Source organism: Mauremys mutica, chromosome 1, assembly GCF_020497125.1.
Source record: "Mauremys mutica isolate MM-2020 ecotype Southern chromosome 1, ASM2049712v1, whole genome shotgun sequence".
NCBI classification, from domain to species: Eukaryota; Metazoa; Chordata; order Testudines; family Geoemydidae; genus Mauremys; species Mauremys mutica.
The window spans coordinates 187879420-187906728 of NC_059072.1; the positions used below are offsets into that span (position 1 = coordinate 187879420).

A 27309-nucleotide genomic window follows, 5' to 3' on the forward strand; every position below is an offset into this window, starting at 1 on the left:
TGGCATTTTGTTCCAGTTGGGAAAGTCCTTAGTGTTCTATAATCACTGTTAAACTTGACTAAGCTTCAAGACTTCCATACTTGAGTTTTCACCAGGCCCTGAGACAGCACCAAACAAATGCTTTCGGTTAAACTCAACCACTTTTTTTTTTAACCAAAATTATAGAACCAGTGTACAGAAGGGATTCAGACATCATAAATCTGGACATCCAAAAATGTGTTTCCTATAATGCTTATGAAATGTAAACAAATTAATTTACATTGGCTTGGATGGGAATTTGGTGATGTGGAGTGAAAGCTGACTGAGAGAATGCAAACAAAGGGTAGACAACAATAATCAGAAACCCATTGTGTGAAAGAGATGTCACATTCATTCACACAGATGAACCTGGCCTCTTTGGGTACATCTACACTGCCACTGGGAGCAAGATCCCAGCTCAGGTAGACAGATGTGCTAGCTCTGCTTGGGCTAGCGGACTAAAAATACCAGTGTAGCGAGGGATAGCATGGGTGGCTGCTCTAGCTAGTCACCAGAGTATGTACCCAGGTGGAGTGGGCAAGTTAGTACTCAGGTGGCTAGCCCAAGACACTGCCTATGCCACTCTTTGCAATGTTACTGTTTTTAGCACTCTAGCTTAGACAGACTTTGGCGGTCCTCACTTGGGGGCTGGTTGGTATGGTAGTGTCACCTCATAGTCTAGGCTTAGACCTATGACCTACTGGACGTTGTTGATAAGGGAGCCAGTGCACCCCTACTCCACCAGGCTCTGACCCAGGGCCCTTTGATGGCTATCTGTGATCTGACAGCTGAGGCTGCTTCAGACTGCCCTACCTGGGCCACTTCCTATCTCTCCCACTTCAATTGTCCAAAAGTCACCATATCGGTTAAGGTAGTGTGAAGGGTGCTCATTCAACACAAGGTACCTGCTGGTGATGGTGTGCAGCAAGGATCAGCAACCTTTGGTATGCGGCCTGCCAGGATAAGCCCCCTGTCAGACCAGGCCAGTTTGTTTACCTGCCACATCTGCAGGTTTGGCCAATTGCAGCTGCCACTGGTCGTGGTTCGCCACTCCAGGCCAATGGAGGCTGCGGGAAGCAGCGCGGGCCGAGGGATGTGCTGGCCATGGTTTCTCGCAGCCCCCATTGGCCTGGAGTGGCGAACCGCAGCCTCTGGAAGCCATGATCAGCTGAACCTGTGGACGCAGCAGGTAAACAAACAGGCCAGGCCTGCCAAGGGGCTCACCCGGGCGGGCCCCGGGCCGAAGGTTGCCGATCCCTGGTGTGCAGCATGGTAGTTCTCTTCCTCTCTTTGGCGGTGTGAAGGGTTTTCCTGCCCCGCACTGGTCAGGAAGGGGTTAACCCCATACTGTGGGCTGAGGAAGCCAGGCCCCTCACACCTGCTGGGCATGTTCCAACTGGAACCACAGTATAAAAGGGAGTAGCCCAGTTCAGTCTGCCCTGACTGCTGAGGAGAGAGGATGTGTGCTGCAGGCTCCTGCCTGGGAACTGCCAGAGCACCAGACCAAATAGGCCAGGTGTGCTGAGACCCAGGTGAATACCCAGCTGCCTGCAGAAGCCCATGAGGGGAAGGAGTCATCGGGAACTTCACCAGCCAACTATCCCAGAGGACCTGTGGACTACAGCCCAGGAAGACAGGGTATGGAGTAGCCCAGGGTTGCTAGGCATTGTTCCAGTTCCACAAATCAGACCAGTCAGTGTGTTTTGGACAGATCCCTGCTGACTCAGTGGCAGATACACTTGCTGCTGATAGGACCCTTGTTGGGGACCCCTTACCCTGGCCACCAACCTGCTCTGGGTAGTGGCCCACCCCCTGCCTGGCCACTAGGCCATACTGCCCCACCCCAAAGGGTAGTCCTACAGACTCTGTCTGCTAGGCCACACTGCCCTGCATAGGATGGTTACCCCATTGGCTCTGGCCACTAGGCCATGCCACCTTGCTCAGAGGAGAGTGGTCTCATTTAGTCATTAGGCCATATTGCCCTGAATCCAAGGACAGTCGCCCTGATAGGATATACCTGACTTGCAACAGGCAGCAACTGCCTGTTCCCATGGTATGGCCCATCTTCCTGAGCCAGCTCAGTCCAAGGGCTTTCCCCTGCTGGGGTAGTCCAAACAAAAAATAAAGGGGGTTATGAAAGTCCAGAGTTCATATGAGGGGGAGAAGGGAATGCTTCCCTCTCCAGTAGTCTCTGTGGCAGGTCCTCCCTTCCCTCCAGGAGGGACCTTTGGGCAGTTGTTTTAGGGAGAGATTCTGCCTTTCCCTCCACTCTCCTCTGCTGGAGCTGCAAGTAGCAGATCTGCTGTCTTCCCCTAAGTCAGCTGTTCCCCTGCCTTTTAACCCCTCCTCCAGCTGGAGTATTTCCTACAGGTGTGGCAGGGCAGGGCTAGATGGGCCCAGAGCAGTTCCTTAACCCCTTGTTGCCCAGTGTGGGGTTTGCACACCCCATCACACAGACACACATTAGCTCTGCTCACCAAAGCTGCAAAGTGTGCTTCCAGCTGTAGTGTAGATGCACTCTTTGTTAATGACATGGAGTAAGAGGTAAATAGCACAATCCTTTGATGGATTTAGGAGAACTATTGAGCATAGGGAATTGGATTTGCACTAATAACCACATGGGTGGATCCTTGATCAGTTAACTTTAGTTGGAGCACTGTGCAGGCACAGGGCTCGACTTTGTGGTTCTTTTTGCAAGACCAGGGCCTTGGGGAGTAAATATTTAAATTGAACCAGAGTACAGGCTGCTACTGTACATATGGGGAAAGATCACCTGAAAGGCAGCTATCTAATGGTAGGGAAATGCTTGGAACGCAGTATTTCCAAACAAGAACTGAGAATAATAGTAGATGGCAAAGGTTCTTTAGTATTTCTTCACATGTGGTTTAAAGAATATTAAATCACTAGGAGCCAACTCAAAATGTTAAAGAAACATGTAGCAAGAACCAGCCTTTGAGGCCTGCAAATCCATGGGACCCTCCCCTCAATGATTGTTTGAGGACTCCTGACCCATTTGCTGCAGCAGCAGCTACCTGTGAAGGTATTGACTGTGTGAGAGCCACAGCAAGCTTCATTCCACTAACCCACTGGTTGCTAACATTGTTGGGCCATCTTGATCCTCCCTTGAGCTGCCATTACAGACTCTAATGAGCAGAGAGCAGGAGCAGGAGCAAAGCAGCTCAGTGGAGGAACCACCACAGGCAGCTTGCCCAAGGAGCCATGCACAGACAGCTCCACTGACAGCAAAAGGTCAGTGGCCTTGAATATCAACCTCATCCCTTCTTGACTTGCCAGGAGTTCACTGTGGAAGAAAATCCTGTGAAGAAAATTTGATTTGCATGGCAAAGGAAAGAGCCTTTAAGTAACAGAGATAGAGAAGGGGGCAAAGGAAAGAAAGTAACATTTGTAAAATGAAAATAATAGCACTTCCCTACTTCAGGGGTGTTTATGAGTATAAATTCATTACTCTTGCATGGCACTCAGGTATTGTCAATATGAGCACTATAGAAAAGTCTATGAATAGATGGGGGAAGGGGGAGAATGACTGAGCAAGAGGTAAAGTGAAGTGAGGATGGGGGAGATCTAGGAAGGAAAGAGCAGAAAATAATATAAAAGTTAGAAATGGCATGGTGATAAAACCATATCAGAAGGAAAGAAAAGATGGAATGGAGGTATGAAAGTGGGAGGTAGAGAAAAAGAAGGGACTAAAGATAAGGAAAAATACAGAAGAGACAAATGCAACGTTGAGCTCATTAAATTGTATTTATTTTTAGTTTATCTGCATTGGTAAATAGGAGAATGGGCCATTGCATTGCAATGCAAGATCACCTTGTACTGATTTTTATGCCAATAGGAAAAGAGCCAGCAGCATCACCATCAAGCAATGTTGTGATGTGAAGCCATAAACATCCTGTGACGGCACAAGGTATCGTACCACAGCTTGAGGTCTCCTACGACTAACCTTGCTGCCCCTCCCCCAAATATTAAAGCCATTCCTGACCAAGAGTGCATGGGCTAACAGGGCAAGGATGTGACAAATCCACTTTTGGGGGACTGACAGATGCTATATATGAGCAGCTTTTTTTTTTCTGCTGGGTAATTGGTATGGATCTGAATAGCCATGTCATGATCTCATGAATTCAATGTAGCAACTGTGTTTAAAAAAAAACAACACAGTGCTTATTGGGGGCGGGGGCAGTGAGCAGAAGTGAGAATGCATTAATTTTGCATCTGCATTTAAGACAGTTAAAAGTTTGGGAAGACAAATCTCCTTTACCTCTTCCTCAGTGGTAGCACAAATGGGTTAATTAGCAATAAGTCACACTAATGTAGAGCACAAGATATTCTTCCAGCTTGTTTATATATGAAAAAATAATATATTAAACCTGCAGGAATGAAAGACAGAGGGTTCATAATTATTCTAATGAGTGACTGAATGGCTGTTTTGCAGAAAATGCCGCTTCCTAAATCTAAGTTCTCATAACTTATTTTAACATATGAATCCTGAAAAATACGTACATGTTCTTTCTATGGATCTGGAGAAGTAGAAAAGATCTGGAGGAAAGAATGGGGCAATGGGTGCCTCCAGGATGACATACAACAAGCTGTAGCTGTGTAATGTACTGTATTTACCATAATTAAATATTACAGATGTACAAAATTTCTCAAGATACCTGAAAGGAAGGTATCCACCTTATAGATCAACTGCCTTCATAATATTTCTTCTGTATTCAGCATGTGTGATATAAAGATTGCCAAAGAACATCAGAAATTTTGGTTTAATTTTTTTACCAAAAATAACTTCAGAAATGTGCTTAATTTCAGAATTCAGTGTAGGCATTTAAGACACTGGCTGATGGTTTTTAAAAGTTGGTCTTTGGATACTCTGTGCCCCTATGGGTGCATCAAAAGTGTATTGAAAATCCCATAATGCAGTCCACAATTACAGACAGTAGAAAGTTTCAGAAAAATACCAAACAATACATTTATGTTGGCTGACAGCAAATGCAGATTATTTCTACCATGTAAGTTCTATGGTTTGTAGTAATGTGCAAGAAGCTAGACACATGTTTTTGTTCATATGGAATTTTTCACCAACCAATCAATTAGGCCTCCGTGTTCCCCTCCTTTAAAAGAGAAGTGAGTGGGGTTCACCTATATAAAAAATTCCACAATGTTGTAATGCCCACATAGATCATGCATTCTTCTATCCAGCCTTCAGGAGAAGCAGACAGAGGCTGGGCCTGTGACACCTAGCAGAGGGCCAAGGATACACACATCCATGCCCTAATACACCAGCTCCTGACCAAATGTATAGAATTCTCCATCTGTACTGCTTTCAGCTTGGCCTAAACTGTATGCCCAGGCCATTAGCCATCTTGCCATCACCTTGTCAGCTAACTAGCATTCTGTGACCCTGCAGAGGGGGTTCAGAGGGCTTGCATTAGTGCTGCTTGAACCAGCATTAACTTGCAGAGCCTTTTAGGCTTTAAGGTACATGGTTCTTGTAAGTATATCATTTGGTGCAGCTCCTCCCTTCAACAATCCATATTGGTTCATGATCATTCTGTCTGTGAATCTTTTGCAGTAAGCCATGAGGTTGACTATATAATGGCGGGGGAGGGGGGAGTATCATGCATTGCCACCTTTCTATTCAGTGCAGTCTGTATGTCTCTCTCTCTCTCTCTCTCTCACACACACATTCACTCTCCTCTGACAATTCTGTTACCTACTACTTTGTGGGTTACAGAGAGAGGGAAAGAGGCTGTAGGGGCATTACTGAATGCTAAATAATACCCTATTCAAAGATAAACTAAGAGGTGAATGTGGTGGAGTAACTGGTCAAATCATCACAGGGTTGCCAATCCTCCTGGATTGGCCATGAGTCTCCCAGAATGGGCCTCGATCTCCTGGTGGCTACTGAAGCCAATCCAGGAGATTTAGGCCCCTAAAAGTCCAGTAGGCAGCAAGGGGGGGGGTGCGGCGGAGGGCGCTAAGGCAGGCTCCCTAGCTGCCCTGGCTCCACACGGCTCCCAGAAGTGGCCAGCAAGTCCCTCTAGCTCCTAGGTGCAGGGAAGGCCAGGGGGTCTCTGCACACTGCCCCCGCCCCGAGCGCTGACTCTACAGCTCCGGTGCCTGCAGGCAGAGGCAGCATGCAGAGCCACCTGGCCACCCTTAAATCTAGGAGCCAGATATGGTGGCCGCTTCCCAGGAACTGCCCAAGGTAAGCACTGCCCGGCTGGAGCCCTCACCCTGAACCCCCTCCCACACCGCAACCCCCATCCCAGCCCTGAGCCCCCCCACACTCAAACTCCCTCCCAGAGCCTGCATCTCTCCCAACCCCCTGCCCCAGGCTCATCCAGGAGCCCTCTCCCACAATCCGAACCCCCCACCCAGAGCCCACATTCCCTTCCACACTCCAACCCCATGCCTCAGCCCAGTGAAAGTGAGGGTGGGAGAGAGCAAGTGACAAAAGGAGGGGGGATGGAGTGAGTGGGGGCGGGCAAGGGTGTTGGGGTTTGTACAATTAGACAATTGATAACCCTATCACTGTAGGAGATTACTGCCCTCACATTCACTATCCCAAAAGGCAGAGGTTGGTAACGCTTCTCTTCTTAACAACTATGCTCTTCTTTTTAATGGTCTCCCAAAATCCTCCCTCCTTTTCCCTCTGGGAGGGAGTTTGAGTCAGGATCACATGTCTCATGTTCTAGGTCGCCTTCACTAGCTTAACTGTTTTATCTGAATGCCACTCAAGATAGCTTTCCTGCCTTTACAGACTCCATTGACTTTCTCCATTCTAACAATAACCTGTTTTCCTCCTCACACCTGTGTTTTTGGCCTGCTCTCTTCCCTATGACTCTCCCAAGTTGGCAGTCTTGCTTGTTCCACGGCATCTCTCTGGAATCTTGCCCCTCCCCCACAAAACCTCGGAGTCACTTTAGATCTTAAGTAGAACACTGGGCCCAATTCATTGTTGTCCTGCACCTTTTGGAGTCATTTGCACCAGTGTAAAGAGGGTGCAAAATGCTTAGAAATCAGAAGGGCAGTGTTTCCCAGTCCCTTTGCACTGGTGTAAATGGCTCCACAAGCTACAGGATCACTGAGTCTAGCTGTGTCCGTACAGGGGCTTTTTAGTACTGTATATGAAAGATGCTATAAAAAACTGTCATTGCATTTTTATTGTTCAGGCCACTGTCTTTTTCTTTTAACTTGCCTGCTTATGAAGAGAGCCATTCAGATCCACCCTGTATTTTTATATTCACCTTTGGGAAATGGGAAAATCTAATATTTAGAGTAATAAAACAGTTAACTGTTCAGACCCTAATGAATTAATGAGATAAAGTTTCTATATTTTGGTTTACCAGTCCACACTCAGACAAGATGGGTTAGATAATCTTTTATTGGGCCAACTTCTGCTGGTGAGAGAGACAAGCTTTTGAGCTACACAGAGCTTTTCCTCAGGTCTGGGACAGATACTGAGTGTCACAGCTAAATACAAGGTCGAACAGATAGTTTAATATAAGTAATTCGCACCTATTCTGAGGGACCATTCAAGGTGAAGTTGCCCATTAACACCCCTCTAGTCATATGACCACAGTTTTTAGTGTTTAGAAAAGTTATGAGTTTAAGCTCCCAGGCTCGTCTCGAAAGTGTTGTGCAGCTTTCCTTTGAGGACTGATAGGTCAGACATAGAGTGATTGCTTTGTGAAAAGTATTCACCCACAGATGCTGGATTTCTGGTTTATTACTATTATCTGTAATCCACTAGTGCCTCCCACTTTTGTCCTATGACTACAGGTGTTATTGGGCCACTTCACCTTGAATGGTCCCTTAGGATAAATGCAAACACTCGGAGTACCTTTCCCAAACCCAAAGAAGAGCTCTGCATAGCTCTAAAGCTTGTCTCTCGCTCCAACAGAAGTTGATCCAATTAATGATATTCCCTCACTCACCTTGTTTCTCTAATATCCTGGGAGTGACATAGCTACAGCAACACTGCATACATCCCACACCCACTCCTTCTCTGGGCTGTTTACAGTGGCAAAGTAAAAATCAAAGGAGATGCAGAGTATGTGACAATGAGAGAATTGTAGGCAACTTTTAGTCAATTCCCTGGGACGCACATGGAGGTTACTAGCCATGGGATGTGATGGTTTAGCTATGCAGTTACAGCTGATTTCATTTATCTTTCAGTAAATATATGCAACCCTTAAATGGTAAAATTAGGGCTTACCTTAGATCAGTGTTGGACACATCTCTGCAACTCTTTGTTTGTTGGCCCAGAATCTTGCAATCCTAGGAAGCCACACTATTTGCTTTTTGCTATAGTAATCTCATTTCTGGAAACAATCATAATTTGGCAATTGTAAGTTTTATGTAATTGAGAAAATTAAAGGTCATAAATTACTAAAGTACTTCTGAGGCTGGAACTGCAAATGATATGCCAAAATTTGATCTCTGTTGCAGTATATGTAAAAGGTCTAAAATTATACATATTTAAGACATCTATTCTACCAAGTGTTTATTAAGAAAGGTTTCCTTGTAAGTAAAGTAATTACATAAATTAGGACATAGCAGATTTAATCATTTGAGGTTATTTTATTATACCCATTAGATAATCATTATACTATATTTCATCAATTGATATACAAGTGGGTTTTTTTTCCCAAGCAATAGCTACATTTCATATCAAGTATGTATCTGAAATAACTGCATTTGCAGGCTTGGTAAAGAGAACTTCATAAATAATATCTCAAGTTCATTTTTTAATCTTCCTTCCCACCAACTGTTTGCTTTGGGCTGTACATATACCCAAACTTGAATATGTGGAAACCCTTAAACCATCTCACAGAGCAAATGTGATTCCAATTGTTTAAACACATTTCTTTTATGTCATGTTTCCCTTCATTTTGTTCTGCTTTAAGTGTCCTAACATTGCACCGGTTTAAAGGCAAAAGTTAAAACCATACTATTGGGGTTAACGTGTGGTCATAGTCTGCAGAATACAAACACACAAAAGCGTTTGGCATTACGCTTGTGGAATAAAGGAAGTTGGTAAGCAGTGAGTTCTGGGGGGGAAAAAAAACACTAACAAATTTACACAGAACTAGACTACTGTATTTGTCAGCACCCTTGTCATGCTGTCCAAAGAGCTGTATTTCATTTGTACTTCCAAGTGTCCTACAGCTTCACTGCAGTGAGAAGCCTACATTTGATTCATGAGGTCTGCAAAAATAACACCATCTGTATCAGTATTAGCACTTTGTACTCTCTGGGCTGATTCACCACAGCCCCACTCCAACTTTATCCCATTTGATTTCAATAGTATTAGGCCATGTCTACATTACATAATTATGTTGACCTAAGTTATGTTGGCATGCAACCACCACAGATATTAAATCGCGTGTGTGTGTGAATACTTTGCTCCCTGTGTTGGTGCGTGTCCTAACCAGGAACACTTGTTTTGATTGTATTGTCAGTGTGGGGCATTGTGGGATGGCTCCTGAAAGCCTGTAACAGTTGATGTAAGCAATGCAGTGTTTATACTGACACCGTATCAACTGAATTACATCAACCGTGACTCAACACCACCTCCCTGAGTGGTGTAAATTGGCATAGAGGCATTTACAGCAGCAGGAGCCAAATTTAAGTTAAGACATTTCCACAGTTAAGTCGACACAAGGCAGCTTTTGTTGACTCAACCCTGTAGTGTAGACCAGGCCTTAGAATGGCGTAAGAGGAGTCAATGCAGTGATGAATCAGGCTCTGTTTCTAGCAATATACAGAAGTTAATCTGCTAGATACTTTATTAAGAGGCCTTATGCCTTATTCCTTATGGTGTGTAATAGGGTGGGGAGGAAAGGAGTCAACAGTGGCTCCATAAGAATGAGTGTAGGTTTGTGACCTGCCCCTAATTTCCCTTTCCAGGAAAGCTCCTTTGTACTAACATTGTGCAATTGGGCTCTGTGGGCTGGAGTGGGGATATACAAGTCTGTGTATGCACTGAGATGAGCAGGAAAGGAGTCACTGGTGGCATGAACCCTGGCAACAGTTTAAATACCATCTAAAAGACCAGTGAAAATGCACACTACTAAAAGAATCCTTTAATTTCTACTGTGTGATGTCTCCTGCTCTGAGGAGAGGGAAGGGGCAGTAACTTGGATGGAAATGTCAGGGAAGTTAGCTTTTCTCATGGATCTTTAGGATCCATGGAGTTAAGAGGTCTTCCTCTGATCTTCCCCACCCATATGGTTTAAAGCAGTGTTTCCTAAACTTGGGTCGCTGCTTGTGTGGGGAAAGCCTCTAGCAGGCCAGGCCAGTTTGTTTACCTGCCACGTCCACAGGTCCAGCCAATGGCAGCTCCACTGGCTGCAGTTTGCTGCTCCAGGCCAATGGGGGCTGCGGGAAGCAGGGGCCAGCACATCCCTTGGCCCACGCCGCTTCCTCCAACCCCCATTGGCCTGGAGCAGCAAACCGCAGCCAGTGGAGGTGCCATTGGCTGGACCTGCGGACACAGCAGGTAAACAAACCGGCCCGGCCCTCCAGGGGCTTTCCCTGAACAAGTGACTTCCCAAGTTTGGGTAACACTGGTTTACAGCATTTCCTGACTCTTCTTTCCACCTCCTTTCTAGCAAAATGCATAGTATCATTTGGCTCAAGTCTTTGGGGAAAAGTCACTTGTATAAAATGCTAATGGTAAAAGAGTTCTGGAGTAGCTTAGGTTATGTGTTTATTAAAATTTAAAACTTAACTTGGCTTGCCCTCACGTAGTTAATTTGTTGCAGTCAGTTCTACCACGAATCTTTCTGTGGAAAGGTGGTCTTGTGGCTAGGGCACTGGATTTAGCGATAGGAGAGCTGGGATCTATTCTCATATGTGCCATAGAACTCCTCTGTGGAGGTGAGGCAACACATTTAACCCCACTGCACCTCCATTACCCCATTTGTAAAATGGGACACTTACATTCCTCCTGGGGCTATTGTGAGGCTTAAGTAATGTTTGCAAAGCACTTTAAGGTGTTCAGATGAAAGGTGCTATATTGTTACTATAAGGGTAGATGGTGTATTTGGTTAATATACTAGCCCTCACTTCTGGAGATCTGACTTCAAATGTTAGCTCAGGGCACAGGAAAAATTGAAATGTGCTCAGCCCGATCCCTACTAGATTATTTTTTTTGTCCTTAGTACAATATCATTAACACATGGAAAGTGTTGGGCAACCTTAATAGGCAGTGCTTCCCGTTCCACTTTATATATAAAGTGGGACAGGTAGCACTGCCTGTTAACACTTTCCATTATAAAACCCTGTTTTCAGTTGCTTTTAACATTGCTACATTTTAACCATTTGGGCTGAAATTTTCCATGCTGGCTGTCTGCCTCAGGCTGAATTAGTTTGGAAATTTTTTGCCAAAACCATTCAGCCTTTTTGAAGAACAAGGCCAGGGAAAAATGTATTATCTTGCCCAAACTAAAAAAATTCTGACAACGTTTTCATTGAGACTCAGCAGTTCTATAGACAAGTTTCTTTTACTATCCAACCCTGATTCATTCTCAGATCAAGTTCACTGAATGAAGCAAGAGTTCTATGGCAAAAATAGTATGTGGTCATGTAAATAAGTACTGTATCATAATATATATATAATACACACACACACACACACACACACACACACACACACCTGAATTAAGGGTATACAGACAATCTTAATTGTGGCATTTCCTAACTTTTGAATGCTTGCCTTTGCAGCCTTAATTGTCTTTTAATATGGGTTGGTGGGGGGACTTTCTGAGTCATATGTATATCTAGGTCAGACTAGATGATCTAATGGTCTCTTCTGGCCTTAAAATCTGTGACTGTTATTAACTTTGCCACAATTTAGTTAATTTTCAATCCGCTAACCTGTTAATCTCAGTCTGTTTTGGCAAGGTCTAAAACTGAGCTGTTCAGTTGAAGATTGTGCAATATTCTTAGGTGTCTTCATTGGGGATACTTTGATGCAACTGAGAAAAGGATTTTTCACCTTGTATGCAAGATTCCTCACAAAACGATAGCTATGCATCCTAATCATGACCTAAACACCCCACACCTGCATCTCTTCCAAATAGCCAGTGACAACTAATTATGCTGCCAATTTGTGCCAAAGTTTTGATTGTTTTGTTACAAAGAGAGCTATTTATCAAGGACTAAGCTGATCCAGCCAAACTTATTTTCATTTGTGATCGAAGACAACAGCTGAATTCATGTCTCCAGAAGAGAGACATTATTTGTAGCGGGCTCATCACCCCGCTCCGGCTCTCAAGGGGTTAAAAGCAGCCCTGGAGAGGGCTGCAGCAGGGAAAGGAAGTGAGAACAGCTGTGAGAAGCTGAGTGAGTCGCTGACCACAGCTGTCACCCTTATATAAGTGGGCTGGGGCCAGACGCTAAAGAGAAACTTTCTCTCTAGCTATTGAGAGTGATGGATGGGCCTGGCTGCTGGGAGCTGAGTAGGGTACCTAAAGTGGAGCAGGGCTGGGAAAAGGCCAGAGGGGCTGGGGAACTCCAGCCTGGAAAATTCCCAAGCTGCAGGCCTTGTTAAAGGCCAAGAACGTACTGGGGTTGCAGAGGCAGCCCAAGAGTAGGTAGAGGCAGCAGGTCCAAACCCTCCTTGCCAATGATGAGTGACTTTTACACTGCAGTCTGCCCCAGTGAGCAGGGCTAGATGGTGACTGGCAGTAGCCAAAGACTGAGGTGGGGATAAGGGGCTAGGGGTTCCCCACGGAGGGGAGACCCAGTGAGACTGCAGGGTACTGCAGGGGGCAGAACCCCAAGAGAAGGGGCACTGGTGGGGGGAGCAGTGGCAAGCGAGACACCGGCCTGCAAAGGGCACTCTGGAGGCTGGAACGCCAATTCCCTGGATGACCAGCAGGAGGTGCTGCCATGTGAGTCATTGCCCCCTTACACTATTTCATAAACCAAATATAGTACCTACCTTTTTTATTACTGATGATAGACACATTTACTTGCTGCAATCTTACCTAATGTTTATAGTTGCAAAACCAAAAACCACTCTAGGAATGTGGTTAACAAGAATAAAATAATTAAGATAAATGGAATGTCTTATTGCCTATATCAAACAAATGAGCTATGAGGGAAAATGGGCCAAAGTGGGTGAACTTGCTAAAAATAAATCATTGATGTAACTTTTGATATTATCTATGTTTACTGTAACCCATAATTTATGCTATCTTGACTCTGCAATGTTTCCTTATTGTATATACATAGCACCACCTTTTATTCATGTCAGAAAATTACTTGTTCTCTTTTAAGATGCTAATTTATTTATTGAAGATAAATTGACTGTAACAAATGAAGTGTGAGCTGCTAAATTTTGCTTGTGGAACAAGCTGAGGTCTTCAAAGCCCCTAATCTTGCAAACACTTAAGCATGAATTGAATTCTGTCCAGTGGGACTACTCACATGTGTCAAGTTACTCATGTGCTTAAGGGTTTGTAGGATTGGATCATAACGTGCCGAAATGCACAATATCTGTGCTACCAAAATGCTTTCCCCACAGTGCCTAAATGTTACTCTTCTCAAAGGACAGTAGCCGCATGGATCAAAAGTCAGTGAGGTTGCATTTGGTAGAAGAATTTAGCCAAGTCTTTCTCCATGACGTGTTCTAAACCCGCACTATTAATTCATCCTGTTTATAGGCATTGCACTTACACTAAGGACTTGTCTTCAAAGGATGTTACTGTGCAGCAAGATGGTGGGCTGTAATCATACCCTGGCTTACTGTGCAGTAATTTGCCATGTAGACAAGCCCTAAATTTAGAAGTGAGGCAGGGACTGCTTCATAATTTGTCCAACATCTAGCACAATGGGATCCCAAACTTCTTGGGCTCTAGGTGTTAACATTTAAATTGTAGTAAATAATAATAAAATGTTAATCATTGGCCAATATTTTAAAAAATGACTAGTCATTTGGAGTACCTCAAATTTTGTGTGCCCAGCATGAGGTGCTTTAAAAGGCTTGATATTCAAAGAGTAATGTTCATCAATTTCTGAAAAACAGACCCCACCCTTTAAGATGTCTCAGACTTGGCACCCCAAATCACCAGTCACTTCTGAACATCTGAGCCAATTGTTTTAGTTGTTCCTTGTATGAAAAGAACCTCTCTGGCCTGCCACTGCTAGCTATTGAGCTTGCAGTGCTGTAATCCTTTTAGAAGTGTGTAAATTGTTATAAATGGGTCAGGACATTCTTTAAGCCAATACTTGCTCAATTCATGGACTTGAAAGGGAAGTGGAAAGTGAAATCAGAATCCCTGAGACCAGAGATCCTCTCCCAGCAGACAATGGTAGTGGGGAGACCTCTTTCTGCTTTGAATTCTATCTGGAGGAATCCCTGTGAATTTAGGAATCCCTGGGATCGCATTGAGGACAGAATAGCTGCAGCAACTGCTGCTATTCTCTAATGGAGCTACAGGCTTTGCAGAAGGTGCTGGGAGGACTTCATTAAACTAAACAATGCAAGATTTACTCTAAAAGACAGATGGGGGTCTGTGGAAATGATGCAGTAATATATTTTAAATACCTGAGTCAATTCATTCAAAAAATAGACATTGGCAGGAGGAAGGGAAGTAGTTTAATAATTCTAATGGCTATCACTTAAGAAAAGATTAAAGGTCTAATACATTAAAAAGAAAACTCTGCTGATGGTAATCAGTTTTGTGGCTTTTATGCATTGTTTTGTGCTGGAGGGGAGGGTGGAATGATGAGTTAGAGATTCTTGCTTTCACAAAGGTGTTTTATTGCACATTGGCAATTCTGGATTTAACTAGAAAATCCAATCGTGGAAAAAGGGTGAAACAATCTGTTTTTTTCCTATAATCAATCATGAGGTTACAGGATGTATTAAAATAAATTGGTTAACCACCATTCCTCTTCCTTTCTGCTGCCACTTGTCAATGCTGATGCTGTCCTCTTCCTTCAACCATTTTTGTTACAAAAAATAAGGACAAGAAAAATGTCTCAAAGTGAATGAAGTGTTTTAAAGGTACTTCTAAAATATTTCAATTGATTTATCATAATTTTGACAATATTGGTGAATTTTTCATAAAGGAAGCACCAGTAACTCAAGTGTTTTCATACATTTTGCTGGTGGTTGCCCATTTTCTTGGTTTAATAGAGATTTCAGTAACAAAAGCTGAATCCAAAGGTGGTGGTTATTTTTATTGTTTTGGACCAGCAACTGCTTTGTGATATTTAGCAAATAACTACCAAAATCAAGAGCAATATTTTCATACCAGAGCAGAGTGCAGAATAACTTCATAAATATTCCCCATGCCACAATAAATATTGGTGGCAAGAAGTCATAATGTCCATAATCCTCACTTTACTACATCAGTGTGTCAGGTCTTTCTCACTTTCCTTTCCTCTGACCTGAAGTGTGGATTTTTATATCACTTAGTTTCCCCAGGGGCAGCAGTCCTAATGGGCAACACATAATCAGATTGACTAAAATGTATATCTGCGGACCACGTTTGCCGATGGGCTGCAGATACAAATTGGCACTTGGGATTGACAGCTGAGAACAAATGAAACATGTATTTTGAAGGATGCTGGTGCCAATGTAACCAAACCAAGCATAAAAGGCAACACACGTATTCAAGAGCTTGATGCCCTTACTCACATAACTAATCCCTGTCAGGGTTTGCAGGAATTGGCCCCAAGTTTGTAAGTGTCAGTATTTGATGACATTTGGCTTTTTGCTTATAAAGTTGTTCTGCTGACAGATAACCAAGGAATAGTGATGTGTATAGGGAGCTCTATTGATAGATGTAGTGAGACAGTGCCGGTATAGACTGATGTCACTGCTATATGGTGGCCATTTTCTGTGGCATTTGTTCTCTGCCTCGTATCCTGGGGCTTGTTTCTAATCTTTGCTCTTCATACAATATAAAGCCGTGAACACATGTAAAATATTTTATTTTAACAAATATAGCCGTATAAGCTACTTACCTTTTCTGCTTTCTTACATCACTGTAAAGTTATAATTGCCTTTTTACCTGCATACAGTGAAATCATTCAGTCTGACCACATAATCTATAAAGTGCAGAACATGTAAATATTTATCAAACATAGTGTTCAGTGCAAAAACTGCATTAAACTTTATCAAATCCAATTTCATTTTAAAAAAATACTAAGCCAGCATATTGAACTGATTTCTGGCACAACTGTAAGATGTTTTTCCCCCTTTACTGTCATTTTAATTCATTATATTACTAGGCTATTTTTAAAAGAGCCCATTTATTTTGTACAGTGCAGTTCAATAGATTAACATTTGGAAAACTAAAGATGGATTTACAGGAAACATAAGGAAAGTAGAAAAGAGTAGTGACATGAGTTAACTTGAGTTATCGTATCATATAATATATTGCAAGATCTGTATCATGCCATGTATTCTGGAGTGGAATTATTTTATGTCATAATATCTTGTTTTCTGGTGTATCATGAGTAAAGCTGGCTGAAACACAGGATTTTCAGTTCACAAGAGATTTAAAAATTTGGTTTCACTCCAATTCGTACCAAAACCAATTGTTTTGACATTTCTGAGGAACCAGAAATCCTAGTGGGGAAAAGGGAGAATTATTTCAGAAACACTGACACATGGTATTTCTAAAACAAAATACACTTCTTGGGCCATCAGCTGCTGACTGGAATTGACATTGTCAAGGTGCTCAGGGGTTCCAGGCTCCCAGTTCCGTATCCAGCAGCTTAGAAACCCTGAGACACCTCCCTCCCCCCAGTTTTCCAGGAGCCTTGTTTTGGAGCTGGAGCCATGTCCTAGCTAAAGTCAGGGTTCCCAGGGCTTCCAAGCTTCTAGCTCCACCACTAGGAGTTTGGAACCCCTGGCATGGTTTGGCTACCACAACCAGACCCAAGAAACCTGGACTTCCCAGCAAACTGGCAGAGAACCAGGAAATTCTATTCTACCAGAAAATTTCTAACCAACTTGAATCATGAAGATGATCTCATGCCAGGGCTCAATTCAATTAATAACCTTTACAGAGTATGGTGTGGGCTAGTGGATAGATGACTGGCCTGGTTATCAGAAGACTCTGGTTATGTTCCTGGCTCTGCCACTGACCTGTTGCGTTTACTTGGACAAGTCCTTTTCCCCTCTCTGTGCCCCTGTTTATCTTCCACCCTTTGTTCTTCTTGTCTATTTAGATTGTAGGCTCCTTGGGGCAGGAATAGTCTTCCTTGTCATTATTGTAAGACAATCAGAGTAAAATGTAGCATAACATCTTTATTACTATGTTACATCTTTGTTACTATAATTTGATTTGAACAAAGTACCTGAAATAAAAATTGTTTCCTTTATAAGGAAAAAAGGAGTTGTTAGCCTACTATTTTCTATGTCTACCATACAAAGTTTGGTTGACACAAGTTATGTTGGCGTATCACTACTGCAGTTAATGTATTGAGTGCATGTATACTTGTCAGTGGTGCATGTACTCACCAGGAGTGCTTATGTTTGATGCACAGTGTGGTGAACCATGGCTAGGTATCCCAGTATGCAGCTCACTATCATCTGGTGCACTTTATTTTAGGAAATTTTGGTAAAGTATGGTGGGCAGACATGAGTCATCCAGAAGTGACTGGGAGCATGGGCTCAAGTTCCCATCATGCACTTTCTTCATCCCATAATTATACCATATTCTATAACTTTTGTGCCTCTCTTTAGAGTCCCACAAATGAGAGCATTTTTCCCTCTCTGCCATCTCTGACAGAAGCATGGAGTCCACCTAGCTCTGCACTATTATCATGAGCATTGCAAACACAGGACCAATGATCCCCCAATATTTGAAGAGCTGCAGGAAGAAACGCAGCAATGGGGACGTGATGATTTTGTGGAGGACAGTTTGCTGTGGGACATAAGGGAAAAACCAATTCAAGGTTGGTGGTGGTGTCCAAGGAGCAGCTGCAGATGGTGAAGTGCTGATTCTGGGCCTCAGAAATAAACACTTAGTGGGAGTGCTCTCTGCACTGGATACTTCCCTGACCCACTGATCATTACATACAAGTCAAAGGAAATACAATTTATTAAACAGCAATGAATAAAAAAAAAGGAAAAAATAGGAAAGGTTAAAGGAAAACACATAACCCTGCTCTGTGGCATGGGGATGTCACAAACAACATCTCTTGGATGTAAGGGAGGTTCAGTCTGTTCCTCACAAGTTGCAGGTCACTTCTCAGGCCCTGGCTGTGCTGCCAGGATGCTGCAGGTTGGAGACTTGCTCTGGCGGTGGCCACACTCTCAGGCTCTAGGTGGCAGGACCTTTCTTCCCAGTATCGCCCCGCCCTGTTGGGGTTCCGATTCTCTCCCCCCCCAAGTCTGGCCTGCACAGCCTCTTGGCTGAGGTGTCTCCCTGTGCTGGGTCCACTGCCCAGGGTCCTCCTCCCTCTCCCCAGCTGCTCACCATACCTGGCTCCGCACTGCTCCACTCTGCCTCAACATGGCTGTTGCTGCTGCTCTGCCTCCAGCTCCCTGGGCTGCTTCTCTGGCTCCTCTGGCTTTCGTTGCTACAGCTCTGCTCCCAGGGCAGGTCTGCTCTTGCTGGGCTATGCTCTGTCTTTGTGGCTGCAGCCCTGCTCCCAGTAGCTTAGCTCGGGCCCCTGCTCTTTCCTTAGCTCAGCCCCACTCTGTCTGACCCAGGCAATTCCAGCTCAACCGGAGGGATCCACCCTGGCCTCCTGACTCCCTGATTAGCCTGTGTGTTCTGTCAATAGGCTGACCTGGAACATTGGCTTCTCCCCATTGGTCCTGGGGACTGTCAGTCTCATGGTCCCGATTTCCCATCAACCCTTCCCCTTTCTTTTGGTACTGGGAGATAGCCAACCAAAACACCCCACATTGAGTTTTAGTAAGGGGACACCTTACAGAAGGAATATGCATGCTGCAGGCATCTTTAAGAACACAGGACTGTTCAGAACGCTACAAGCAGGGATATTCTGTCCTGACCGGTGGATTACCATTGGTGATGGTGAAATGCCAATAGTGACCCTGAAGGACCCAACCTAAACCCTACGCCCCTGGCTCATGAAGCTATACACCGGCCACCTCAACAACACTAAGGAAAGATTCTATAACAATCTTGGGCTTCATTAAATAAGAAACCAGTGAATGAGAAAGGAATAAAACTTTAATAAAACAAACTGGAGAACATCTCTGGTGAACTGCACAAAGCCATGTGTTATTCACAACCCCCGCCTCCAGGGCACATCTCCAAATTCCTATGTTCATAATACTGTCCCTTATGAGGGAGTGCCTCTAAACTATAATCTTCTACAATCCCCATGCCATAGAGTAAGAATGCTCTTACACCTCTGGATAGGCTTCCCAGGTCTTGGGGCTAGGCATTGGGTATTCAGTTAGGGAATGTCTACACTGCAATTAGACACCCATGACTGGCCCATGCCTGCATGGCTTGGGCTGTGGGGCTGTTTAATTGTGGCATAGATGTTCAGGCTCGGGCTGCAGCCTGAGCTTTGAGACCATGCACCTTGCAGGATCCTAGAGCCCAGGCTCCAGCTCAAGCCCGAATGTCTACACTCCAATTAAACAGCCCCACAGCCTTAGCCCTATGAGCCTGAGTCAGCTGCCCTGGGCCAGCTGTGGGTTTTTAATTGCAGTGTAGACATTCCCTCAGGGCTTATCTACAGCCTTCTACCTCTCTAAGGACTGATCTCATTGAGTTGAGTTTACAGTAAAATGGAAATGTCCTTGCTATGTTTTTCAGCTTGGGATAACTCATGCATATTAGTTACCACATGGTAAAAAAAACAACACCCTTTTTTAGCAGTGAGTCACAATTCTTCCCAGAGCTACTCCTGGGTTGGGGCAGTTCATGCATCAAGTCTTGCTCAAGGCTATGCTTACAATCAAGCTCTAAATCTCCACACCTCTTCACAATAACAGCAGGAATGACACGCCCAAAGACAGTAATAAAAGGCTTTTACAAACTACTATTTGCAGTAACAACTTTAGATGGATTGCATGCAGAAATACCTGAAGTTCTCATGAGTGCTAAAATTAATGCAGCATTAATCAGAACCATTGCAATGAATGTAAAGCAGATTATAATGACAGGACACATAATGTTACTAATATAAATTGTAAAGCTGACTATCTCTGCCACAAAGCTTTCTTACATGATGGCTGCAGTGTGCTACTAGTTTTGTTATAGATCAAAAATGTAATAGTTACCTCAGCAAGTGTAATCACAGGAGTATGAGGAACTCTCAAGTGTTTAAAGACAATCCAAAAGTTGTACGCCGATGCAAAATAAATACTGGTATAATTTAACAGGCAATGTAAGGCCACTCTCCATCATTAAAAGATTCAGAATCAAGTTGGAATGGGTAATCTCTGCAAAAAATTATTTGACAATTACAGATTCAGGTTTCAATTTTTCAGAATTTTTGTTGTAATTTTTTATTCACGTATCACCTCCTTTGACCTTGAAGGTTGCATGGGTCTTTGTCTGTACACAACAGGTACAAATCTATATGATGGTAAATTACGTTTTTGGACTAGTGTAATAGGTGATAGGCTCAATTTCTGTGAGAACTTCAATACAGGTTTGAAACAATGTTCACCTGGTCTTGGAGGAAAAGGGCAATGTCCGAGTGACCTAACTCTCAAAGAAGATAACTTGCCTGGAGATGCCCTTAATCATCTCCAGCCACTCCAGCCCCAATCAGGAAGAATGGATTGGGGCTGGGTGAACCACCCTATGTTTGCCTGGTAACTGACTACACCTACCAGACTCATTAGCAGGAGCTATAAGGCTGGAAGGAAGTGAGAGAAAGGGGGGTGAAGACTAGGAGGAGGAGGTCAGGCTCAGACTCAGAGGGAGTAGGAGCCTCCTAGTCTGTTGTTTACCTGGCCTGTGGTAGGCCAAGCAGTTGAAAAGCCTGTATATAGTTGGAAACTGGTGGTGGGAAACTGATCATGAATAAAGAACACAGGTGTTACACCAGACGGAAGTGTCCCTGATTCACAGAGGAGAGGTGTCAACTCCGGAGGAGCACTGTGGGTTCCCCGTTACAGTATGATACCTTGATGACTATTAATCTTGGAGGACATTGAGTGAAAAATGGAAGCACTGGGAAAAGATAGTCAAAGCATTGACACATCTATCATTACAGCTGAAAGAGACACAGACTAAGAACAAGTGATCTTGCAGCAGTGATCCAAGGAATTATTTTGGATAGTTATACAAGGGAAACAGAGAAGTCAAATCCACATTCTTTGTGAAAACAACTTTTCATAATGGACAAGATTTCCAGGCCCTGTATTTGTTTCCATGATAAATGCACTTGCATAAAAAAAAGTTGTAAACTACACACACACAAATCATATTTAAATAACAATTCAGATATTACCAAGGCATTGCAAAGTTCAAACCAAGATTTCCTCCTCTGTGTCTTTTGTGAGGTCTGCAGGTAAAAAGCAATACATAATTTTTTTTGTAAGTGGACTTTCTCCAGGTTCCACAGACTCTTTAATGACTTTTGGATTATAAACTCTCTGGGCAGACACTTTTTCTCTTTGCACAGTGCACACTGCAGCTTTTTAAGTGTAAGACCTGCCATAAAGAATAGAACCCAGATCCCCTGGTTCGCAGTCTAGCACACTACCCACTAGACAGCTCTATCTCCCCTGCTCTTAAAATAAAGAGAAAAACTGATGGGAAGAATTGGAGAAACAAAGATGCAGAAGCCCTGAGCCATAATCTATTACATTTTACTCATCATTCTCACTAGTCCCATATTGTAAGGCAAAGGGCAGCCACTAGGGAAAATCCTTCCTGATGGTTTTTCTCCTCTTCCCGGCCCAAAAAATTAATATCTGTAATATGAATACACAGACAAAAAACTTAATGCTATCTTTCCAAGGAGAGGACATATTCCATTGAGCATCAAAAAGCATAGTGAATACAAGCTCCATGCCACCTCATTTCTACTCCTTGTTAAAGACTTTGCTGTGGTACGCTAGGTCATATCACTTGTTCTGTCCCGTTGTTAACAGTGGAACATAAGAACGGCCGTAATGAGTCAGACCAAAGGTCCATCCAGCCAAGTACCGTGTCTACAGGTGTGGTCAATGCCAGGTCCCCAGATGGAGTGAATCTAGCAGGTAATGATCAAGTGATCTCTCTTCTGCCATCCATCTCCAGCCTCTGACAAACAGAGGCTAGGAACACCATTCCTTACCCATCCTGGCTAATAGCCATTAATGGACTTAACTTCCATGAATTTATCTAGTTCTCTTTTAAACCCTGTTATAGTCCTAGCCTTCACACCCTCCTCAGGCAGGGAGTTCCACTGTGTGAAGAACTTCCTTTTATTTGTTTTAAACCTGCTGCCCATTAATTTCATTTGGTGGCCCCTAGTTCTTATATTATGGGAGCAAGTAAATTACTTTTCCTTATTCACTTTCTCCACACCACTCATGATTTTATACACCTCTATCATATACCCCCTTAGTCTCCTCTTTTCCAAGCTGAAGAGTCCTAGGCCTGGTCTACACTAGGACTTTAAATCGAATTTAGCAGCGTTAATTCGAACTAACCGCTCAACCGTCCACACCAGGAAGCCATTTAATTCGAACTAGAGGGTTCTTTAGTTCGAATTCGGTACTCCACCCCGACAGGTGGAGTAACGCTAAATTCGACATGGCTAGCTCGAATTAGGCTAGGTGTGGATGCAAATCGAACTTAGTAGCTCCGGGAGCTATCCCACAGTGCACCACTCTGTTGACGCTCTGGACAGCAGTCCGAGCTTGGATTCTCTGTCCAGCCACACAGGAAATGACCCGGGAAAATTTGAATTCCTTTTCCTGTCTGGGCACTTTGAATCTGACGTCCTGGCTGGACATCGGGGCGAGCTCCGCAGCACCTGCAACGATGCAGAGCTCTCCAGCAGAGGAGTCCAGCCAATCCAAGAATAGAAAGAGGTCCCCAGCATGGACAGACCGGGAAGTCCTGGATCTGATCGGTGTGTGGGGCGAGGAGTCTGTGCTGTCGGAGCTGCGCTCCAACAAGCGGAATGCAAAGACCTTCGAGAAGGTCTCCAAAGCAATGATAGAGAAAGGATACAGCCGGGATGCAATGCAGTGCCGCGTGAAAATCAAGGACCTGAGACAAGGCTACCAAAAAGTCAGAGCGGCAAACGGATGCTCCGGAGCCCAGCCCCAGACATGCCGTTTCTACGAGGCACTGCATGCCATTCTAGGTGGGTCTGCCACCACTGCCCCACCAGTGACCGTGGACTCAGTGGATGGCATAGTGAACCTGGACAGTTCCTCCTCGATGTTCACCGATGGGGAAGATGAGGAAGGGTCTGTGGAGGATCGCGCAGGCGACAGCGAACACAATACCGCTTTCCCTGACAGCCAGGATCTCTTCATCACCCTCACAGAGATCCCCTACCAACCCTCCCCGGCCGTTAACCCGGACTCTGAATCAGGGGAAGGATCAGGCGGTAAGTGCTATAAACATGTAAACATTTATTTTTTATAAAACAGGTATAAAAAAATAGAAATACTATATATAAAATTTTCAATGAAAAACTATATGAAAAGTAGGTCCACACATATAGGGATTGAACAATAATCCTCCAGGGACAATTCAACAAAGGTCTCATAGAGGTCCTCGAAAAGCCTCCGCAGGAGGTTCCTGGGGAGAGGTGCCTTGTTGGGTGCTCCGTGGAATCACACTCTTCCGCGCCAGGACATCCTTATGTACATGGGAATCATCGCCTCCACAAGCATGGCCGCATATGGTCCTGGTCTCTGCAGGGCTTCCCTTAGCATCCGCTCTTTGTGACTCTGAGGGACCCGCCTCAGGGTGATCTCGTTCATGAAATGCTGCATCTAATTAGGGCAATTAGTGTATTGTTACTGTTGTGAATGGTTGACTTTTACTTTGCATAACAATGACCCTCGCTTAACAGCCACGTGTTGTAGGCCACATAGGAAAAGCATACATTGATCTTTCCCGTGCACTGGCGGGAGTGGCTGGAAAAGGGTCAGAGTATATGATTTCCAGATTGCCTTTAGCGGGAGTGCACAGCTAATCATTAACTGATAAGCAGAATGTACTGTAAGGCTTACCAGGACTGTCTGCTAGACGGATTCAGCTGTCTCTCCCCACTTGTCCGCTCTCCTGTGCAATGCCGCAGCCAATGAGAGCGTATTCCGAAATCTCGAACTTGTCCTGAGATCTCGTGAGACTTGTTGCCCTGTATGGTCTTGTTCAGAGAAACTGACTAGACTGTGTTCACTGTTCGCAAACATGTATCTGTTCAAGGAAATCACTTATTTTTCCCATCACACAGCTTTGGCTCTTTCCCGGACTGCCCCGGCATCCCCCTCGCAGAGGCTGGCGCAGATTAGGCGGCGAAAGAAAAAGACTAGGGACGAGATGTTTGCGGAACTGATGGCCTGCTCCAGAGCCGAGGCGGCAGAGCAGAGACAGTGGAGGGAGACCCTATGTCAACAGCATCGCACACACATCGAACGGGAGGATAGGTGGCGGCAGGAAGACCAGCAGGCGACTCAAACGCTGCTTGGGCTAATGAGGGAGCAAACGGACACGCTCCGGCGCCTTGTTGATGTTCTGCAGGACCGCAGGCAGGAGGACAGAGCCCCCCTGCAGTGTATCTGCAACCGCCCTCCCCCACCAAGAAGTCCTGCCCCCCCTCACCCAAAAGTACAAGACGGAGGGGCGGTAGGGGCCGTGAGAACTGTCACTGCACCACTGCATAGCGCTAATGTACCACACACCTCTCACGCTATAAATTTGTAGAAGTGCTTCCCTTACAGGCTCACCCAGTCCCAAATCCAAGTTTCATCCCCCCACTGTGTATTAGATTATTAAAAGCTGTTTGCTGTTATTCACTGTTTCGGTCACATCTTTCGTGTCAGAGGATTTTTTTGTGTATGGGGGGGGGTGGGGATTTATAATTGCACGGTATAGCCTACATTACCAGGGTACAGACTTGGGGGCATGATCAACTGCAGGGCACACACACACTGCAGTCAGTAGGCACCAGGGTCACTCTGTGTGGTGTATGCTGCCCCGGGTCATTCTGTGATGTATATGCTTGTCCAGGGTCCTAGCGCCTGCCACCCCCTTAATGTTAAGGCACGCTGCCCTTACCATGCACTTCCACCGTAGCAACGAGCCTCTCCGCTGCCCTGAGCCCCAACAAGAGCCCTCATCCACGGACAGATACTCACCCTTCCCCCACACCCCTCACCCCTTCTTACGCCCAAACCCGCAGCCCACTGCCGTCATCCAAACCCCTATCCAAAGAAGGCACCACTCGCCCCTTCCTGCAAACCCACCCCTTCCTGCAAACCCTCCCCTTCATGCACAACCACTTGCAACCGTCCCCCACCCCAGAGACCTATGTAGGAGCAGGAGGATGTCATTCCTCTATGGAACAAGCGGTCTGTACATCAGTGCACACCGTGCCCAGCACAGTATGCGTCCATGTTTCAACACCTGAACAGAAATGCAAAGTAAAACAAAGATTTATTAATAATGAGTGTAACAATTAATTTGCTTTAAAACGTGCTTTGGAAGTGGGGGAAACTTGGAGAATGGAGTATGTAACCGCAGATCGAAATCGACACATACAGACACAGGCCCAGGGTCAGTTTCTCTTGAAAGCAAGTGGAGAGTCATAGGTTACCCTGCTCTCCGAGGAAACTTGCTTTCAAAGCCTCCCGGATACACAGTGCTTCCCGCTGGGATATTCTCTTGGCACGGGTGTCTGGCTGAGCGTAAACTGCAGCCAGGCGATTTGCCTCAACCTCCCATCCGGACAAAAAGGTCTCGCCCTTGCTCTCACAGAGATTGTGTAGCACACAGCAAGCAGCAATAACTACGGGGATATTCTTTTCACTGATGTCCGAGCGAGTCAGTAAGCTCCGCCATCTCCCCTTGAGACGTCCGAAAGCACACTCCACCACCATTCTGCACTTGCTCAGCCGGTAGTTGAAGAGTTCCTTCTCTCTGTCCAAGGCGCCTGTATAGGGCTTCATGAGCCAGGGCATTAGCGGGTAGGCTGGGTCCCCGAGGATCACTGTAGGCATCTGCACATCCCCAACTGTTATTTTGTGGTCCGGGAAGAAAGTACCTGCCTGGAGGCGTTTAAACAGACCAGAGTTCCTGAACACACGCGCGTCATGAACCTTGCCCGCCCACCCAACGAAGATGTTGGTAAAACGTCCCCTATGGTCTACCAGTGCTTGCAGCACCATTGAAAAGTAGCCCTTTCGGTTAATGTACTCGCTGGCCTGGTGGGCTGGTGCCAGGATAGGGATGTGAGTCCCATCTATAGCCCCACCGCAGTTTGGGAATCCCATCGCGGCGAAGCCATCTATGATGTCCTGGACGTTTCCGAGAGTCACTACCTTTGAGAGCAGTTGCTCAACGATTGCGTGGGCTACTTCAATCACAGCAACCCCCACGGTAGATTTGCCCACGCCAAAGTGGTTCGCTACTGACCGGTAGCTGTCTGGCGTTGCAAGTTTCCAGAGGGCTATGGCCACTCGCTTCTGCACACTCAGGGCTGCTCGCATCCGGGTGTCCTGGCGCTTCAGGGCAGGGGACAGCAAGTCACAGAGTTCAAGGAAAGTGCCCTTACGCATCCTGAAGTTTCGCAGCCACTGTGATTCATCCCAGACCTGCAGCACTATGCGGTCCCACCAGTCCGTGCTTGTTTCCCGGGCCCAGAATCGCCGTTCCACACCATGAACTTGACCCATTGCCACCATGATCTCCACGGCGCGGCGTACCCTGCTTTGTGAGAGGTCTGCGCCACTCTGTGAATTCCTGTCCTCACCGCACTGCCGGAGCCTCCTCGCCCGATTTCTCAGCAGCTGACTGTGGAAGAGGTGGACGATAAGGTGCGAGGAGTTGACAACGGCCATAAGTGCAGCGATGATCGCAGCGGGCTCCATGCTCACAGTGCTGTGGCGTACGCGCTGTAACTGACAAGAGAAGGGCGCGAACAGATTTCCCGCCGGAGCTTTCAGGGAGGGAGGGAGGGCGTGATTGACGGTTCAATGACAACAGTTACCCAAAACTGGTGACCCTCGACACATTTTTCCCCCAGGAGGCATTGGGAGCTCTACCCAGCATTCCAATGGGCAGCAGGAACTGTGGGATAGCTTCCCACAGTGCACCGCTTCCAAAGTCGACGCCAGCCCCGTTACTGTGGACT

General features: G+C 45.3%; 1 long non-coding RNA gene across 2 annotated transcripts in view; it reads left to right on the top strand.

The window, feature by feature from the left end:
- Window positions 1–1470: 1470 nt before the first annotated feature.
- The window catches only part of LOC123362278, a 31506-nt gene continuing 5667 nt past the window's right edge, over window positions 1471–27309 (top strand). The window contains exons 1-4 of one of the 2 annotated variants that reach the window (XR_006576391.1): window positions 1471–1656; window positions 3147–3267; window positions 3872–3943; window positions 4469–4592. This is a non-coding gene — a long non-coding RNA (uncharacterized LOC123362278). Of the gene's footprint in view, window positions 1657–3146; window positions 3268–3871; window positions 3944–4468; window positions 4593–27309 lie in introns of those variants that run through there. The other variant, XR_006576390.1, reaches the window with a different exon arrangement.